Source organism: Cupressus sempervirens, chromosome 8 (assembly GCF_028749045.1).
Source record: "Cupressus sempervirens isolate cs-2001-9-10 chromosome 8, ASM2874904v1, whole genome shotgun sequence".
Classification (NCBI taxonomy): domain Eukaryota; kingdom Viridiplantae; phylum Streptophyta; class Pinopsida; order Cupressales; family Cupressaceae; genus Cupressus; species Cupressus sempervirens.
This window is the reverse complement of record NC_143125.1, coordinates 645,236,451-645,257,723: the sequence shown is the minus strand read 5'-3', so window position 1 is coordinate 645,257,723 and position 21,273 is coordinate 645,236,451. Positions and strand designations below refer to the sequence as shown.

Here is a 21,273-nt window from a genome sequence, read left to right as displayed (position 1 = left end):
AGCACAATTGTGTGAGAAAGCTGATTTATATATGCATGCACTTTAGGTAGGTGATTCATTGGTAGTACACTTGAACTTTAATATAGATTAAATATTTTGTATGAAATATTGTCTATATGAATTTTTGTGGAAATTTGTTTTAGGTTTACTCCATTTTTCCTTATGTCAAATGGTTTCTTAGGAAATCTTTATGCATCACTAATATTTTAAGTTTGGTTATAGGACTATATTGAGTTACTTGATATCAAATGTGTCACTGCCAACACCCACACTATTAAGCCATAGGTCTCTGAAACATCCTATGCTCTTGAAATTGAATAGAAACTATCACTTCCCTTACTAATTCTAGAACTTTTTAGGCCCTTGTTGAGTTCTCTGGGATCCTTTCTAGAAAGTGGGCATTGGAGTGCATGAAAGATCTCCTCCTTGTTAATTTGAGGAGAAATCTCCAAATCATTGTCCAAGTAAAAATCTTGCAACTTTAATGCACATTTCAAATCAATAATGGGTGTATATGAAAAAGATAAATGTTATCTTTGTTTTTGATATTTTCTTTCATGTCTCACAGACTACAAAAGAACATTCTAAATATTTGGGTATAGATTCATGCATCAAGTTGTTTGAACAATTCAAGTCCTATGAAGGGCTTTATTTCTTCTTGGGTGCATATTTGAGCTCTAGGTGATTTGAAATGGGATTATCACTTATATTATTTTGTTACTTGAAATCCATTTGATTTGACTTCAAATTGATGCTTATATGGAAAACTTCATTTTGGATGTCATTGGTGGTGAGGATCCTAAAATTTACTTCAAATACATTGAAGTAGCAGCTAAAACTAGACAAATCAAGGAGGTAGAACATGTTACAAGGGAGTCAAACTTCTATGATGTTGAAAAGACATAGAACTTCCCTATGGAAGCAAGACTTCCAGATGCTCGTCCACTGATAAATGTTTGTGATTGATTTGGATTTGTTCCAAACCTTACCCACTACCTATATTCGAACAATATGTTGTGATACATTGAGGGCTATGTCCAAAAGGTAGGTTCCTATATTGAACACTTATTTGTACATCAACATGGTATTTAGTTGATTGTTTTTTGTAAATATGTTCTCTGTTGATATTAAAGATGAACTACATGAACTATTATTGGTTGCATTTATAATGGATTTCATGAAATGGTCCCTAGATTTATATGAAAGGGCATTAGCACTTCGTTGAAACTCTTTCAAATGAGTTTGATTGTGGAGTTCTTGTTTTACTTTCACCTATAGTGATTTCATACTCTAATTTTCCTTACAGAGAAGTTCAGTATTATGAGTATATTTTGAAATATTATTTATTCTAGTTTTCCAATTTTTTGAAATAAATTTGATTTAGATTTGTATTCCATTATACCAAGAAATATTACTTTATTGCATATACTCAATAGGGCTCTAGTTCATAATTGTCAATGGATTATATTATGTGGTTCTTTGGAGCCCCGTGTCTGTAAGATTTAATCTTACCCTTGTTTAGTATCTTCTATATGTGGAGTGTGGTTTTGATTATTGGGTTAGTCAAATTGCCATTAGGTACTTGTTATTGAACAAGTCTAAGAGCAGCTAGTACTATCATCTTTCAATTTGGACTACCTAATATTGATGGTTCCGTGAATGATATTCTTCTGAGGAAGTCTTTGGAGCCTTTCTAGTTGTTATAGTATTTTGTGATTTTTATAATGAATTTTATATGTCGCAATCTCTATTTGCATCCTTTCATATATTTAGTCTTTTAGCTTGTGAGATTTTATCAATATGTGGATGAATGCACAAGTTGATTTGGAAACTACAAATTCTATGAAAAAAAAGAAAATGCAATGCAAGGATTGGGAAATGAAGCAATTCATAAGAGATGACATCTTTATATAAAAGATAATTCTCACTTCTTTTTTTGCTTCTTTTGTTATTATTCTTTATTATAAAAAGTACTACATCTATTGTCAAGAAATATGCTGAAAAGTGGAAGGATTTTGTGACAAAACATAAGCATTTTTTCATCAATTATTAGACTTTAATTATGGAAGTAATGCAAAACTCTTGTATAAGAAGACAAAGTTAAGTGATGAAAAATTCCCTCTATTTGATATGTTTAAAATTGAGTTCCAATCTTAATGAAACACTAGAAAAGTGGAGATTTGTTGAGCTAGACTTTAGTGGAGGACACAAGTGCTTGACAATACAATATTCATTTCTAGTTTGAAAAACTAGAATTAATGAACATGAAGGGTGCTGAGAAAATTGGTTTTTTAAGAGCATAGCGGGGAAGATTGACTCTATTGGAAGACTAACTCATGAAAATGATTTTATTTGGATATTTACAATAGCAATCCTCTATGATGAAAACATAATTTTCTTACTCTACAACTCATTGGCTTGTTTGATGAATTTCAATTAAGATGGATTTATGGCAGAAGTGGAACTTTTTAGGCTAAAAAGGATCTTTTAGATGGTGCCTATGATTGCTAGAATGTCATTTTAAAGACCTTGCGATTGATTTGATTTTCTATTTTTCCTTATAGGTAGATTGACATGTTAGTAAAGCATAAGAGTTTGATAACATATTTGGTTTCATCTCTCATCTGCTAACTTGAGAAATCAAAGTTTAGAGGACAATTTATTAGAACAAATAATTCTTTGTAATTAGTTAAAGATTCCTTCCCAAGAAGTGATCCTATGGAAGATGGCTCATGTATGTAGTGATAGCCAATATACACACTGTTAAAATTAGAATGGGGAAGTTTTTCAGAGCCATGGTGCTCAATATTGTTTATTAATAGTGTTAACTATTCTAGGAACTTTTTTTTTTTTTTTTAAATGCCTTCTAATAAGGTATAGATTTGATACAAAAATTGTGTCAAGCCTCCCTTGAAATGCCATTGCACTTATTAACTACTAAAACCTACACTATGGTTATTAACAACACTATTTATTTTGTGAGCTTTAGTTGTGTATTTTAATAAACACCTTGTTGTAAGGTACATGCTTGATCAAATATTATGTCAAACCTTATTTAAAATTGCACTTAGTAATCCCTAACTTATCCTACACATTGTTTAATATTTATCATTCTTCTATAACCTAGACCTGAAATATCAGACATAATTTGATAATTTCATTTAACTACTTTTAGTTTCTATTTTGTCACTAATGGTTGCATTTCATATAAGTGTAGCATGTTTCCTTTACTATGTTGATTCCATGTTGGTATCTAAGGCTTATAGTTCTCAATAGTGCATGTCGATAATATAACATATATTTTTAGGATTCCTTGTGACTTGAGTTTGCTAAATTATATCCATCCTTTCATATTGGGCTATTGATATGTGACAGTGCACTACATTTTTAAAATATCCAAACAGCCAGGTAAAGGCAGGACATGTTTAATGGTGTGTGTGTGTGTGTATCTTGTATACATGGCTACTCTAGCTGAGGAGGCTTTGCAATTATATGTAGATCATCAAAGCTATGTCAATGAAGGGGTATACGACATTGATTTAAATTAGAAATTTTTGAGAAATTCCTATTGTGATTTCTCATTAGCTTAATATTTTTTTAATTTTGTCTTAAGTAACTATTGCAAGCTAGCAATGCTATGTTGGCTATTGGAGTAAATTAGTTGTATTTCATAATGGGAACACAACTCTTGAGGTCATCCTACCTATACCAAAAAGCTGAGAACTCCAAAGAATTCACTTGTATGATACTTTATGTTATAGTCACGTGTAGTTTGTTATCCAAGAAATTAGAGAGGTATATATTTTGTACTTCATTTCAGATCTTCACTTCAAACATAAAAAAATGTTGAATTTCTAGCTATTTCATAGATGTAATATATGCTTATAAATAGGTTTCAACAATTCAAGTTCTAATTATGATAGTAATAATGGATTTTGCAATATGTGCATTAACAAGAGATGGTTCTTGTGTGTTTGTTGATATCATTTTTTTCCTAGATTAGGGACTTCCTATTTATAAATGAAAGAACACATATACATTTTTTTTAGTACTAATATTTTATTCTGATGTTTAATTATTTATAGTGAGTTAAAACTTAATACAGAGATACATGAAGTTTAATATTGTCATGAATTTTAATAGGTAAATTCTATGAAGTGTGAGATACAAGCTCCATGTCAATGTCCATAATTTTTTTGTTAAGGATCTTTAGCAAGAAAGGAATTTTCTTTCTACATTTTTCTCTATAAAGACATGTAAAGTTTAAAGCTAGTAAGACATCAATACACAGATGATATGTGCTTCACCTCACTAATTTGATGAAGATAATAATGCATTCTTATGAGAGGCTACAAAAATGAGTATCCTATCCAAACTAGAACTAAGAAGCTATAACAATCAAACATAAATGGCTCCTAAATCTTGCATAAGAAAAGCAATAGTTGAATCCTACTCCTTGGGTCCAAGCAATTTATATTCTTTCCTCACTAAGAAACCTAAAACTTCCACTTATTTTGAATGAGCTGAAAAATAAGAACTTGGCAATAAGCCAAAACTGACCCAGTCCTATCATCCTCCACACTCATTAAATTGAGAAAGAAAGAAAAATAATTTTTTTATGGGCTTTCAACTGAAAATTGATGCCAAATTCAATTCAATAGAATTATCCTTAGAGCCTATTAAAGCATGCTAAAAATTAAATTGAGCAATCTTCTAAAAAATCACACTTCTTTGCTTTCAATTTACATCTAAGTATAAACCAATCAAAGCCAAATTTTTCCCTTCACTTTTAAGAGGAGCATCTTCTTCTTCCATACAAGAAGACATTTCACACAATGTTAGTGGAACTTCAATTAGAGCATAAAAATCACAACTTTTAACATTACTCCCTATTGAATGAAAGGAAACCTAGCAGCTTTAAGTTTTGCAGCCCCTATTCCACTATTTCCGTCAACTCCAAAATCATTAATGATGAATTTAGATCTCTAGTAGCTAAAAGAGAACAAGGAGAAAATTTTCTCAATTAACATCTTGTTTATCAACAAAGGTTCCTTTAATATTTTTACAGATAAATATAGTAGACTCAAACATAGTATCAACTTGACATCTTGAAATATAGAAGCTTAAACTTGGAGCATAAAAGAAATCCACCAAAATTTTCAGCCTATTTTTAGTCATCTTATTTTTTTCATCTTAATCAAGTTGAATATAAATTCTATTGGAAGGGGGATATTTAGATCCTTCTCATAGTGTCCCCTCAATTTTGGAGGTGTTTCATTTGTATTTTAACTTATTTAAAGTGTCCCAATATTTTCATGATTGTTGCACAATTGTTATTGCATGAGCACATTGCTATTAGTTTGAATGTTGTTTCTTGGGATTGCTACCAGTGTGGTTGCAAAATGGTTGTGTGCCATATCATAACTATACCACTAAACAAAATATTCTCCAACTCTTGCATGGTGTAATTTATAGAGCACTACCTTATTAATTTCTAGACCCACTTTGGTGCACATCAAGCCATGTCCTTGTTGGTTTTAGTGACTTGATGAGGGGATTACTACCTTGGAAAATATAGCATTAGATGTTGGGAGGATCTACTTCTAGGCCACAAACCATTGTGATATCTCATGCTAAGTGGCCTCTTTTTGTCCATGGAGCATCTTGGGGTGGAAAACCTTGATCACTTCATCGACTTGGGTGAAATTCTATTTAAATTGTCTGATCTTAGTTGTCTTTCTGAGGAACATTGAAGCCAGTGGGTGCTAATCAGGAAGAGTTATTTGGTATCCTTTCTATTTCTCCTCATAGTGCTAACAATTTAATGTGGAGTGACATTAGTTCCTGAGGTTGCTATTCTATTAGGGTTGGCACTCATTTCTTATAGGTTGGAGAATATTTTGATTGCTACTTATATAGCATATGAAATTTGAGTATTAATCACAATTTTAAAATATTTTAGTGGTTTGTCTAATAGACTAAGATGGTCATTTCTAAAAATATCATTAAGTGGGGTATGATAGGTTTTAATATTTTCTTTAGATGTAATACCACCTCTTCTCTACTTGGAAGGAGGCCTTCTCCATTTGGACTTCTATGTGTGTGTTTTGGGGTCTACTTATGAGACAAATTTAGCTTAGAAATCTTCACCTAGCAATGAAATTCCTGTTACTCCATCTTGTTCAAAGGTGAGCATCTTAAAATTTATGGCTAGCCTTATCTTTTTGTTGAATTTGATATATTTGGATTTTTTAAGAAAAAAGTTACTTTTTGAGATATAAATGCTCTAAAAATCATTCTGATCCACAAAAGTAAGCTAGCTATGGTGGAAAATGCTAGGTCTCACTTCAATAATACACAAAATCTAAATGTACCACTTAATGCTAAACTCTATTTTATGAGAAACTGAAACCTTGTGGGTTTCATCAAGAATTCTCTAGCTGGCTTCCCTACCCTTGTAAGTATTTCAATATTCTTGGCTTCTTTGAGGTATTCTATAAAATAGTTCACATGCCTTACCTATGATTTGACATTTTGCATGCATCCTACACTCTCTCATCTGGCTAATGAAGGATTATAGAGAGTGAATCAAAATGATGATGCTAAAAACCACACACAATCAAATCCAAAATGAACTTGCATTAAAAATGTATTGTGGAAATCTGATACATGTTAATTTTGCATGCATGTCTACAAGGACAATCACAACTTAAACATATATATAATAGATTTGATGAGATTATATATATGTTTAAGTTGTGATTGTCCTAGTAGACATGCATGTAAAATTAACAATATCATATTTCCACAATCCATTTGTAATGCAAGTTCATTTTGGATTTGATTGTGTGTGCCTTTTAGAATAATCATTTTAGACCACTCTCTATAATCCATCATCATTATGTGAGTGTAGAATGAATGAAAAATGTCAAATCATAGGCAAGGCATGTGAATTGTTTTATAAAATTCCTCAACAAAATTTTTAACTAGGCATTGGTCAAAATTTTGACCAATGCCTAGCAAGTTTCTACCAAGCATTGGTTGAAATTTTGACCAATGCCTTATATTTTTCCACCAAGCATTGGTCAAAATTTTGACTAATGCCTAGTACTTTTTTACCAAGCATTGGTAAAAATATTGACCAATGCCTTGTATTTTTCTGCTAGGCATTGGTCAAAATTCTGGCCAATGCCTGGTAGAAATTATGCTAGGGCTTTTGAAAAGATTTCAACAAATGGATTGGTCAAAATTTTGACCAATCAGTGAGTTGGTCAAAATTTCAATGAGAAATTTTTTGACAAATTGGTTGGTCGACATTTCAACCAACTTAGGTTGAAATTTCAACCAATATTCGTCAAAAAATGAGGTCAAATGTACTAGTGTTAAATCAAAAGATATAGGGTGTGGAGAACCAAGAATACCTAAAAATGACATTTGTCTATATTTTTTTCATGTAGATAGGCTTCTTCTAAAAACTAGCAACATTTGAGGTGCTTCCTACATTGGCTTGGTTGAGAACAACACTTTGAGATTGTTGAGGTTGGATGGCAGGGAATTGAGTACTAATGGTGGATGATGAGGTAGGGGCAGATTGAGATATTCCCTAATTTGAAATTATTGGGTTGTAGCTAGGGTAGATGAGTTTGGCCATGAAGCAAATGCAGAATTAGACTTTATGAACTAAATTTTTTTCCTAGTTTTTGCAGCCTAGGCTTCATTCTCAATCTTTTCGAGTTCCTTTGCAAGATCTTCTTTCTCTTTCCTAGCCTTTTCTAGATCTAGATCTAACTTTGACATAAGAGGGTTTATAAATTTACTTTCTACTACTTGAGGCTCATTTATCTAGATTCCTATAGCTTTGCCTTTTCCTTTATCTATCTATTTGATAGTAGGTTCTACCTAGTTATTTTGGATAGGCTTATAGGGTTGAACTTGGGAAATAATAGGTTCTTGTCTTTGGATTAGAAGTTTTTCTTGTTCCTGAAATTTGGTTCTCTAACTATTTACATCTCCAAAGACATTAGCATGAAGGACTAAAGTTATTTCTTCCATTCTTCTAAGCAAATTATCTCTTCAACAATGGCATTTAAGGTGGATTGCTCTCTTTCTTTTTCTAGATGAGCATGTTTAGCTTCTTTCTTAGCAACCCATTTCTTCAAAACTCCTATCTTTGATTGTACTTCTTTAGGATCTGCAGAGGTGGCTTTTAAATCAATAGGATCATCTAGATCTATAAGATTAGTTTCCATGTATGGGACTACTCTAGGATTAAAAGGATCCTCAAATGCACTCCTAAATCCTAACCTATGATTCATCTCGCCTATAAGATCTAGCCTAGGGGATGCATTCCCTACTAGTGACATATTCTTGTCCTGATAGATTCTTTCATCTAGTAATGGGGTACAAAATATTTCTCCTAAGAGTCTTGTGGTTTTGTATTCAGAGCTAAGTGAAGAAGACTCTCTCCCTACCACTAGTTGGTATTAAGAATTAACTGATACACTACCTCTTGGTTTCCATGTGGGTGTTGGGTCTACCTTTTTCTTATTTAGGGTCTTCCTACCACCTTGAGGTAAGTCAGTATACATTGGTACATTAGGATTGGCTCTTGTGTAAGCTCTTGTGCTTTTCCTTTTGCCAGCCATATTTACTACTTATCAAATAAGGACTAGCTTCAAAATCTTGACTAAGTCACCACCCTATTCTTAGGGAAAAAGTAACAATAAAATATCTCCTAACTTTAGGGAAAGGACACAAGACAATATGAACATATATGACATACAAAGGAAACAATCACAAGAATCATAAGACTGCAACTCTTTCTTGATAGATAAGACACTTGAAAGGGCTGTATATGTCAAGGTACATGTGTGGCATTTGAATTTCCTTTTCTTTCTTAATTCTCAAGGTTTGTCACTAAAACAAGTCCACCACAACCAAAAATAGTACTAAAATGATCTGACATACATGTACACAACATGACCAAAGAAACTATAAGACTTCTCACACATGTACTGAACAACTCCCCAACAAAGTCACCATTTTATTGGTGTTTATCAACTATTAATTAATAAAACTTAATACCAAGATGATAAAGATAACAATAATCTAAGGATCAATTACTTCCTATAAATAATTATATATGCTTCATATCTAGACCCAACTTCAACAAAATCAATGTAGATGTTCTACTCTTTAGGCTCTGCAGAACCAAGGTGGGTATACCTAAGGGATCATTCAAATGAATGTTGTTGTATGAGAATCCTTTTAGTTTAATTATGATTCTCATCTTCTATCTCTAACATATACATATTTCATCCATTCCTTGACATTTTAAGATGATATACATCCCTTATAAACATGTTTGGTCACAATTCTCCTTAGATTTACAAATATTCTTGAAAATAGTAGCTATCTAAGACTCAAAAATAAGTTGTAAAAGAGAGTTGGCCCTCTTTGAAAACTCTTCAAATGGTAAAATAAAATTGATTTTGATTTTAGAATTGGTGCTTATTCATGATTTCTCTATCTGTAGACTAGAATAACTAAATCAGTGCCTCATCCATTGGGATTCAAAGTCTACTTCAGTTTATAGATCTAATTGATTGCATTACAAGCAATACTATCAACAATTCCTGTTGAAATTCATTCTTACAAACATCCTTCCTATTACCTTAGCAACCCTACCAAATTCACTAGAGCATTTAATTAATTCATTGAATCAATAGCAATAATGAATTGATATACAATCTAAGTGAATTGCATTCAATTGGACAAGCTTTTCTCACATAACATCAAAATGACCAAGTAATAATGATGGAGACAAAATTCAACAAGAACAGATATAGGGACAATTCAACTTTGTATTGATCTCCTTTGAAAATTGTATACAATTGTAATAAAACTTAGGATGACTCTAGACAAAACATTAGACCCCTGTAACATCAATATATTCCTAGGTATTGGCAAAGAAAATACATCATAATTTTTACACTAATAAATTGGACCCTTCTCTAGCCTTGGAATCTCACTTAGATAGAGTGAGGTGCAACAAACTTGAGGCACAGAGAACTGACAGATGTCAACTGGACAAAAGATATTTACATTTAGCTATCACAAAATGACAAAAAATTATGTAACATAAAAACTTAAGTATTAGATTATTCCTTTGGTAGTCCCCTCTTCTATTACATTTTCAAATGCTACAAATCCCATGATTGGATTTTAGTTATTCTGAGCACTCAATGTATGTAGCTATCAAGTTTGCCAATGATGTTTCAAGCTCTAATTCCTGTTAATTCACCTCTACTCTGGCATTTCCACTTGCATCATCATGTACTATCAAGGGGACAATTATATTTGGTTTCATTTCTACCACATCATCCATCTAGCACAAGGTATTTTCCACATGAGATGATTTCCATTCTTTGTCTTCTTTTCTCCTTTAATCTTGAAGGTGTATGAATGATCTATATTACATATTGATTCATCTCATCATCATCACTCTCAACCTCTTCCCACTACTCATCAAAAGTAATATCATCCATCCATTTGTCAAAGAGGGTGTCATCTGGCTAGTTAAACTACAGAATATTACTTTGCTTTTTGATCACATATTCTACCTCTTTATCAATACTAACAAAATCTTGCTTTAAAGAATCAAAGAATAACTAGGCCTTCACTATTTCTTCTATTGTAGCTGCCCATCATGCAAGTCCTTTTTCATTTATGACTTCATTCATCCTTAAACAAAATAGCTCATCTAATTCTCTAGCCCATTCATCTTTATTTTTCAATTTGTTTTTCTTATCCAAAGCAAGTGGGAATAAATCAAATTTCTTACTCTTGTACTTATCCAAATAGCTAACAATTCTTCTTTGTAGCACAACTCTTTTATCACCAAATTATGGGAGATCATGAGAAAGATCATAAGTTATTTCAATGTGATAATGTGAAGACCGTATAATAGAGTAGCACAAGAAAGTGATTTCCTCTTTCCTCTTACTCCACTTATTGATAATAGGTTTCAAGCCCTTGTCACTTTCTTTTATTTCATCCCACGTGTTTATTACTTTTGCTAATTGATCATAAAGCAATCACCATTCAATTTTATCCATCAGATACATGAGAGCCTTTCTTAGTTTGTCCTCATACTGCACATTTAACTCTACATGTAAAGCCCAAAATTTTCTCTTCTCCTCTTTGAAGTCTTCAACTATATAATATTGTGGCCTTTTTGGTGTATTGTATATCTCAATAAGAGGAGTGGATTTTAAAGGTTCCATTGGTGGGTGAGGGTATGTGATCCTAGACCTAGTAGACCATCCTGAAACCTTAGTCTCAAGTTCAATTCTCTTTTGAACTTCTTTATTATAAGCTTCTAAAAAAATTTCATATTTACTCTATAGTTTAGACATTGCCTTTTTTTTTTTCTCTATAGTAGCCAAAACTAAGTGATATGTTCCAACATTCATATGTGTAGCCTCTACATGGGTGGCATCTGCCACTCTTTTGACAATTATATTTCCAATCATCCTAGTACTATCTAATTGCAAAGACATTGTTCTAGACCCTTTCCTAATTGACCAAATTACCAAGGCAACTTGCTCTATACTAAAAGTGGAACCTTTCATTTTTTGTTTGTTCTAATCTAGTATGCCTAACTTATTAGAAATAGAATTAAAAATTAGAGCATTTGTAATATCCCAATTAGATAGCAATAAAACACCTAATGCTCTCACCATTTCTCTCCCTTCTTTAGGGGTTAGATTTTTAAATTCCTTTATCATTTTTTCTTTAATTTGGATTTGAATAGCTACATCTTCAATTTTTGGATGATCAATCTTTAATTTATTGCACCTTTCCTCATATTTTTCTATGTTTTCTCTCCATGCAAACTGGTGGAAGGCCTTGGACTTAACAAGACTATCATCTAACATAAATTGATGACTAGCTTATTCTATCATAGGCCCTAGTTCCCTTCCTTTATAATTTTCCACTATCAAATCAAGGCTTTGCATGGGAGGTTCTTGGAGGTTTTCCTCATCTAATTCTTCTTGGGTAATAAAAACTCTTCCTTAGGACCCCCGCTATTCAATTTTCTCTCTAGTAAGTTGGTCCTCTTAAATTTTTAAAGGGGATTATGTAGGTGAATATTCCTCAATGTGAGGACCTTGGTCTTTTATTATTTTTTGCCTCTTAGGGGAGGGTTCATCAAGTCTCTCTTCCAAGACAACACTAGTGGATCCTATTATTTGTTTACCCTTATCCATAGTGGCCTTCTTATCTTGTATCAGAGTATAACTTGACCTCTTTTGGACAATCAAATGTCCTACCCCTACATTGGGAGTGAATGACAATCTCCTAATAACCTCTTTGGCCTTATCTGGATAAGTATTAATAAAAAAATGGTTTTTTCTCATTCACAGTTTCCACAATTTCAAGAAAACTAATCATGAGTTTATTGATTCTATCTACCTCTGTACTAGCATTATCCAAAGGATTATAATCTCCATCTAAACAATGGATAAACTCCAAAATCCTTCAGAAAACCCTCCATTTTTCTTTATTGGTTTCTTGCTCCTACAATGAGAACTCATTTCTTATTATGTCCTTAGGGTAACATGGCTCATGTTTTATTTTTCCAAGCTTAGCTCTATGCCTAAAAGCCAATTCATAGATCTCTCAGTGTCACAAAAATGGGAATGAGACACAACCATCTTATATTGGTCTAGTATTTTATAAAGGAATAGCTAGCTACCTTTTGTAATCACAAATTGGTGATCTATAGTGCAAGTTGGAAAATTGACCCTCTTCCCCTTTTCACCAAATTATTTTCCTCCATTACTCCTAACTACCACAAAAACTTAGCTACCCCTACCTTTAAAGGAACCTGGTGGGGTAATACATCAGGAGTTCCTTTGAAACCATAAATCCTAAAAATAGTTGAAACATAGTATGGGATAATATCTCCCCAATTATGAGACACTTTCAAACCAATAGGATTGTCCATGGGCTTGATAATGTCTACCAATGCCTTAAGGACTCTGGGATTGCCCCTAAATAATAAGCATCTCAATTTTGAAGCAAAGTACCTATCAAATTTGACAAAACTAGCATTCTCTACATCCCAAGTCATATCAGTAACTAGACTAGTAGTGCATCTTTATCCTGTTCTTTGTTCAAATTCATTTCCTTACCAAAATATGCTACACCTTTAAAAAAAAACATATGCATCAGAAAAGAATAGTGAACAAAATTTTTATCTACCTTGCCTTTGGCAATCCCCACCAGGCCTATGTGAATTTCTTGTGCTAAATAGGAGGTAAAATAAAAAATAACATCAACACAAAAAGAAGAAATCGGATTGACCATATACATAAAATTTATGTGCATAAAATTTTGTTCATCTTCACCAAAAACTATACATAAAGTCATGTATGGCTCCACAACCTGGGTAGTGAAATACTCTTTTTTGAAAGGTTGTTGTAATTATAGGAAAATTTCCAATTGTGCCTATATGGGCCCTTAGTGCACCCTACCTAATCACATCCTTCTTTGACAAATATTCCTTTTCTAGTTCTTGTAGGTCAATGGCTACATGATAGTCTATCAATGGCTCTAGGCCAAATACCTCTTGAATTTCCTTAGGGTTGATTGTGATTAGAATCTCACCATCAATTCTTCTCACTACTCTGATTGATGAATCATAATTTTTTGTAACAAGCTCTAAGAGGTCATAGTCCATAAAGACACTAGGAACCACTACATTTCCCAAATCAAAATTCTAGACATTTGCATGGGGGGCAAATAAATTTCTTTTTGAGAATCATTTTTTAAACAATGAAAGTAGAGTTTAAGAAGTTTTAGCATCCCTAACCCAATTTCCCTTATCATATAACTTGTGTACAATTTTGAGTCTAGGGTTTAAAGAGGTTAACTTTTTCACTTTCACAGTTACATTTGTGGACTCAAGTAGTAATTCGAGGAGATCATCATGGATATTTCGAGTCAAATAGTCTTTTTGACCTGAGAAAACCTTCTTTGGAGGCATATTGAATACAATTTGTGGAAAACTAAATTGCTTCAATAAGTATGGTGCATAGGAACTTACTTGATTCTCTACTTATCCTGCTCTACAATTCTGCAATTTTTTTGTGAAGAAATGGAAGTTCTTTCATGTTTGATCATGTCCAACACAAACTCTCAATAACTCTTTTTTTTGGAAGCTTGAAATCTTGTTTGTGTGGGATGGAAATGGAAATTTTTTCTATAATATACTCTATTTTTTACTCACACAAGGAGCTTTCATTCCTCATAAATGAATTGTAAGGGAAACTAGAGTAGCACCACCTTCTATCTTCAAATTTGCGCCATTGATCTTAGAAAATTGCAATGATTTAGGAGTGAAAATAAGAATGACTTATTTTCCACTTGCCATGCTAGAAGTAAACCAAATGAACTTTCTCCACATATGCTTTTCCTTCATTTTTGGTGACGTAAATTGGACCCACTAGCTCTTGCAAACATGTATTATTAATACACTACATCACTATGCATAAAAAGTGAGCACTTTATCTATGTATCATAGTGACAATCATTGATCTCCTTTCAATCTAATGATGTGCCTTTGATAAATGTTTTAATACAACTGTGGTGGGTCCCTCCTTTTCTTTCTTTGGTCACTATGTTGCTACCCTTAAAGAACGAGCAACTCACCATAGGGATGAAATCACTACCATTGATCTGAACTTGATCTGATGGTGAGAATTATGTGATATTATATTAACTATAATGGGTCTGTGTATTCTTCCCTTTAGTCACCATGTCACATTGAATAAAAGGTGTGTAGCTCTCAATAGTGACTTGGTGATGATCGTTGATTCAAATTTAATACAACAATCATAATCTTTCATCTGCCCTTTCCTTTTGAGTGTGGTCCATGTCATGTATGGCTTGGAAATGACCTAACAAGTTGGCAAATAATTCAATATTTTAATTCCTTTTGTGACATAATAAGATTGGGCTTTGCCATATTTCATATTCCCCATTAGGTGCTATGTTGCTATTGGTGAGATTCCTTATTTTCCTAATCATGACATAGCGACCTCCTTAATACTGTTAAAAATTTGATGCTGGGAAGATCTCTACATTTCCATCATCATTACCAAAATCAATGCCTCTAACAAATTAATAAAGGTGCACAACCTCATTATCAACTAAGAATTGTATGATTCTTGTCTATTTCAAAGTCTGTCACCCTTTCTATTTTCTAGTTAGGCACCATATCACTATTGGTAGGGCATTTTTATTTTCTAGTCATGTGCCTTGCTATAAAATACTAAACCCCAATGATGTTGATTGTACCCTTTTCTAGCTAGTCCCTTCTCCAGCACTGACAATATAAACACTTTGGGAACAAGAAATAGGAAGGTAGGATTTGAAAGGGATCGAGAAGGAATATTTTGAATTCAAAAATTGCATGCCCAATAAAATTTAAAAAGGACAAGGCCTAGCATGCTTAATTAGAACACAAAGCCTTATTTTTAAAGGGTTTCTCATAGGGTTTTAAAAATGCAAAGATAAAAAACAAAACCCTAGTAGGAAAGACATATAACTTATTCTGATTTTTATATCTAACTTTATGAAAATTTATTTTGTAAAAATTAGCCAATAGTATCTACCAAGTATCAGAGACAATTAACAATATAGCTTAAGCATAATAGTTTCTACTAAGATAACTAATGGAAGTGATGAAGACTTCAATATTAATCGAGCTCTATAATGTTAACTGAGCTCTATAGTGTCTACAAAGCTTAGATTGTTATGAAGTGAATCTAGTGTTGACCAAGTCATAATGTGTCAATTGAGTGATTCAGTTTCTACCAAGTTTCTTAATATTGATCAAGTCACACTATTGGGACTCAAAATCAAAGCGCCAATTTTGAGTACCATTAAAAAAATTAAGCCTTATAAGTGATTTTAAATGAATGTGTACCTGGCTATCCATTTGAAGCTTAAGAGGTGTCTAATGTTTCTAACACCTCAAATTTAGTGTTTCTACTCATTTCATGAAGTTAAATTGTCATTCTGATTCATTTTGTGAAGTCTCATTTTGAGCATTTGTAAAATTTACATTTTCGCCTAAGTGTCAAATAGTGATAGGAGCCTGTGTTTGCAACTGAATATCTTGCACCCAATAATGTTTCATGACTCACTGCTTTGGGAGTATTTAGTGTCCATACCAGTGAACCTATGTTTCAGATTTTGAGTCATTTTGAATCCATTAGTCTAGGTTTTGAATCCCACAAATTTGGTCATTTATTGATATCATGTTGATGCAATTTATTCTGAGTTCTGGGAAGCCTTGTTGGACTTGTTATAATTTTGACCTAGTTGAATAAAATGAGAAAATTCCTTTTGTGTTGTATTATAGAGGTTAGATACTTACTACATTTCAATTTTGAACTAATGATGAATCTATTTGATCAGTTTTCAAACATTATTCCAAACACAATTTCTAACTTTTTACCTGTGTCAAGAAATATAGATTTGTTAGTACCCCTATTTGTGATGTCATATCTCAAAATTTGTGATAGATGAGATCGAATGGATCATACCACTGCATTTTACTCTAAATTTTTTTTTATGTGTGCCAATTTTTAAGTCTCAACGAATCCATTTGCACACTTTCCTAGGTCAATTCCATTTGCAAAAAATGCTTTTCTACTAGTGTTTCCAGTATGCAAATTCTGAGTAGCCCACTTTGATTGTTTTCCAAATGCGTCCTGTTATTCATCATGAGCCCAAGTCAAAATTTTATATTCTCCCCATGACAGTGAACCAATGCCCCAATTTTCATCTTCCCAAGTGTCAGTTTGCCTAGTTTTCGAAGCCATATCAAAATGCGATTTATTATTTTTTGACATGTTTTCTTGTAGGAAGTTTTGAAAGAGCAACTTTGGAAGTCAATATATTTTGACTAAGAATTCATCATGAGACAAGATTTGACAAGGTAAAAGTGTACAAAATAGAGATTCAGTGTTGTTGATTTCAGAGCCTAGTTATCTGTTAGGGTTAGGTTTTAAAGCCAGCTAACATGCCCTATTAGTAGAAACTCAAAATTTGTGGATAAGAAGTGAAATGAGTTTTAAGAATCAATTAGTGCTCAAATTTAATTCCATTGATTATCATATGGTGAATAGATCAATTTTCCAGTTCAGTTGTTTGAAAGTGAAAAACCATTTAGTCTACCCCACTTTGGGGTTTGGCTAATCTTATCAAATTGATAAAACTCTTGAGAAATGAAAATATTTCAAAGAGGGAAATTGCACAAGTTATGATCATTTCATATAAGATCTTAATAATATTGATGCTAGAAAACCCTTTTGAGGAAGCAAATTTGGTGATGATGTTAAAAGCCCTCTTTCGAGCAATGTTATCTATTGATGAGCATCACCATAGTATTCTTCTTAGTCATGTCCTTAGCATGATTTTTTGGATTTACAGTTTGAATGAGGCACCACATAATAAAGTTGATTACTGAGATGGAAGAGTTTTGTGTGAGGTTTGTAGCTCAATGAGGAATCTCATCTTTTGATAAAAAGCCTACAATGTTTATCTCATGCCAAAGGTTTCAAAAGGTATTTTCAAAGGCACATCCATTTTTAGGAATGGATCTTGAGTTTTCATCTAAATAAATTGTGGTTATAAGCTATACAAAAACAACATAATCATAAGCCATTTATCCAAAACATGATTTATTTTTTATGCCTCAATGACTCAAGTAAATACATGATGCACAATACGGCATGGTAATCTCCTCACAGCAAAATATGACTTAACAAACTCAATCCATTTTTTATTATGATGAAAATAAAAAATTGTATCTCAATGCTGAATACATGATTTAGAGGAGAGAAAAGTGGAGATTGTCACAGAAAACATCAGGTAAAGTAGCTTCTAGAATTCAAGGGAATGCTAAAGGTAGCCTTAGAGTTTTCAAAAGAACTCGATCAGTTAAAACTATTTTAGATGAATGTAGGTGTCAAATTTTGATGTTTTACAAAAAGATCCCATATTGGTAAATATGATGGATGGTGTCTCCATATAGGGTTGATTCAAAAGTCAATTCAATACAATGGAGAAACTATTGGAAAAGCATGGAAACAAGGAGACTGGCTTTGTCCAAACACAAGGTTTGTGATGTGACATTGTTGTGGCAATGTAAACTTTGCATTTCATGGAGTTTGTAATTGTTGTGGGACTACACATCCTGATAGTAGCACTAAGTGGCATTTGGAAATAGAGCAACAAAGCTTGTAGGGGAGGTGGTCTAACTTTGGACTTAGCAACGTAGTTACCTCATCTAAGAGTAGTTGTCCTCCATAGCCTAATACTCTCTAGCTTACGTGTTATGTACCCAGTAAAATGAACCTACTAGTTTGATATCTAGAAGAATATTGATAAAATCTCTCTTGTGAACTATCCTATGCTCATCATGCATGGAACATCAGATGAAGTTGTTGATTTCTCCCATGGTAAGAAATTTTGGGATCTGTGCAAGAAGAAGTATGAGCCACTATGGCTGAAAGGTGGAAATCATTGCAATTTGGAGCTCTATCTTGATTATATAAGACATCTGAGAAAATTTATTTCAACAGTTGAAAAATCACCTTTTCTGAGGAATAGTTCTAGAAGAAGCACCAATCATTCTAAACCATCTAGGAGGAGTATAGATCAATTTGAACCTTCAAGAAGAAGAATTGACTGGCATAAGAAGTCTAGACATAGCACAGACATATTAGAGAATTTGAGGAGTAGTACTGACGAGTGGGATAGGTCAAGGACAAGTGTGGATAGATCAGAAAGGTCAAGAAAGAGCACTGACCATCTAGAAAAGCCAAGAAGCTTTCTTGATTGGAATGAGAAGTTATGAAATAATGTTGACTGCTATGACAAGTCTAGAAAGAGCATAGATAGTTTAAATAAACTGTAGGATTGAGCATAAAATAAAGTACATAATTTGAGGAAATCGCAGCATCAAGGAAGCTGCTACATATAAAAAGGCCAACGAGCAACTTGTGGTAGTAAAGGACTCCCATACACAAAGTAGATGCAAGGGTGGGAATGGATGTAACTCTTTAGTCCCACATGCAGCAATTCAAGTACTCTTCATTTTTTTATATACTAAAGCACTAGAATGCTAAGTGTCTTAAAGACACAAGCTTTTCAAAAAAAAGACAACTAAGCATAGAGGGACCTGCCTATGATCAAATTTGGATGGAAGGAAAGTTTTGAACCAAAGTACTAATGTCATGTTGATTGGACCTAAGAACAAATCAAAGATCGACATGTGGTGACCTATAGGAAAACTAGGAGATGACAAGTGTTAGAGAGACCTTCAAGCTAGTGCGAATTTAGGAGATGCCACATGGCAGAGGGAAACATGTCATGATGGTGCTTCCCCACTTGCACAATTAGTAGCTTCTGACTATGCATGCAGGAATGTGCCTAGCTGATACATGTCAGGAGGCCTTGGATGCAGTTGACAAGGTAGCTCTGAAATGGGCTCTCCAAATTTTTCCATGTGGCAAGATCGAATGATGAGCACTTGCCTGCATTACAAAGATGTGTGGAAGTTAAGAAATGTGGGCAAGTGCCAAGCTACCACATGGAAGTGGGTCCTGAAGGATGATGTGGCACAATGACCTATCAAGTGACAAAGCAGTCTATGAGAAAATGAGAGGCTGCCATGTGGTGGTGCCTAGCAGACCAATTAGAGGGTACCACATGGCACTCGATGGTAGGTGAAGAGGTAGGGGTTTGACCAATAAGAGCAGAACATGTGTCAAACTCAGTCAACAGGGTTTGACCCAAAATGCTTAATAAGAGAAAATTCAAGAATCTCAAAGAGTGATTTTTAATTATTTTATGAGGAGATGCATGTTTAGAATTCTTTTTAAATCAAAAAAGGTTATGTTCTAAAGTTTTCACTTTTAAAAAATAAAAAAATAAAAAAAATTTAAAAGTGTAGACCTGAGTCATATATCAAAGATATATTTTTTCAAACTAAGATTCAAGGGGTTTTTGAGAGGTGAGTATAGGAATATTATATATCACTGAAATTGAGAGAAGATGAACTTTCCAATTATGAGGTTAGTTTTTGCATAGGAATTCATTGGTTCGAGTTATAGCCAAAAATGTAAAATTTGGGGCCTTCTCAGTAGAATTGGTAAAAATTTAAAATCTAGTTAGAGCATTAGATTAACATAGTAAGAATGAAGTTGGGGTCGATTTTGATTATGTATATTCAGTTTAAACCCAAATTTTACCAACATTTCATGAGATTTTCAAAATTTTGGCAAATAGAATGGTTTTCATCATTAAAAAGGAGATTTTTCAAGTCAGTTACAAAATATTGATGAAAACCAAATTAGATCAAAGGGGAAAGAGAGTAGAGAGATTCCTTTCATTGCAAAGGAGGGAGTTTTAGGTGGACACATGTCATCTTTAGATCAAATCTAGGAATTGACCCTTTTCTATATCTTTCTTTCTCTCATCCATTGTAAGGGGTTCTAGTTTTTCATTGTGAAACTTGTTGGTTCCTTTTTTTTGGAGAAAAACTACTCACTACTATGAAACCATGTTTTGGTTTTGATTTTGATGTATTCCCAATACTATGACACCACATTTTCTTCAGCATATTCTCTCTTGTATGAATAGTAGTAGGAAAGATAATACAACTAGTTCTAATGTGTTAGGTGTGTTTATGTTTTGATTTTATGCATCTTAATGTATAGATTCAAGGAAATGAATACAAATGAGAAAGAATTTCTTTAGTTTCATTCTGATTCTAGTCTCCTATCTCAGTAATTTGTAGTCTTATGTGGTCTAGGAACAAAAAATTGAGATCCATTTGCATCCATTTAAGGTTGTATTTAGATATATTTTTCTTTTGGAACAAAGGGCCAAGTTACTGTTTGATGTGTTTGATAGGGTTGCTAGTTATTTGAGAAGGATATTTCATGAGAACGAGGTCTTGATGAACATTGATGTCTAATTCACAAAGTGATAGGATAGATCTAATGTTTTGGTATATGAAATATGTCCTGGTATCACAAATGTATGTATTGAATTCATAAAATTGCCCAATGGATTAGGCACTAATAAGTTATAGGATCAATTAGTTCTTATTGTTGTACATTTGTATTTATGTTGAATTCGACATTATTAATAAATTGTTTTTCCCTTTTATGTTGAAGAGCTACAATA

General features: G+C 32.9%; 1 pseudogene; it reads left to right on the top strand.

Annotated features, from left to right (window-relative positions):
• LOC149544078 (uncharacterized) overlaps window positions 1-18,997 on the top strand; it is a 30,537-nt pseudogene extending 11,540 nt beyond the window's left edge.
• Window positions 18,998-21,273: the final 2,276 nt, after the last annotated feature.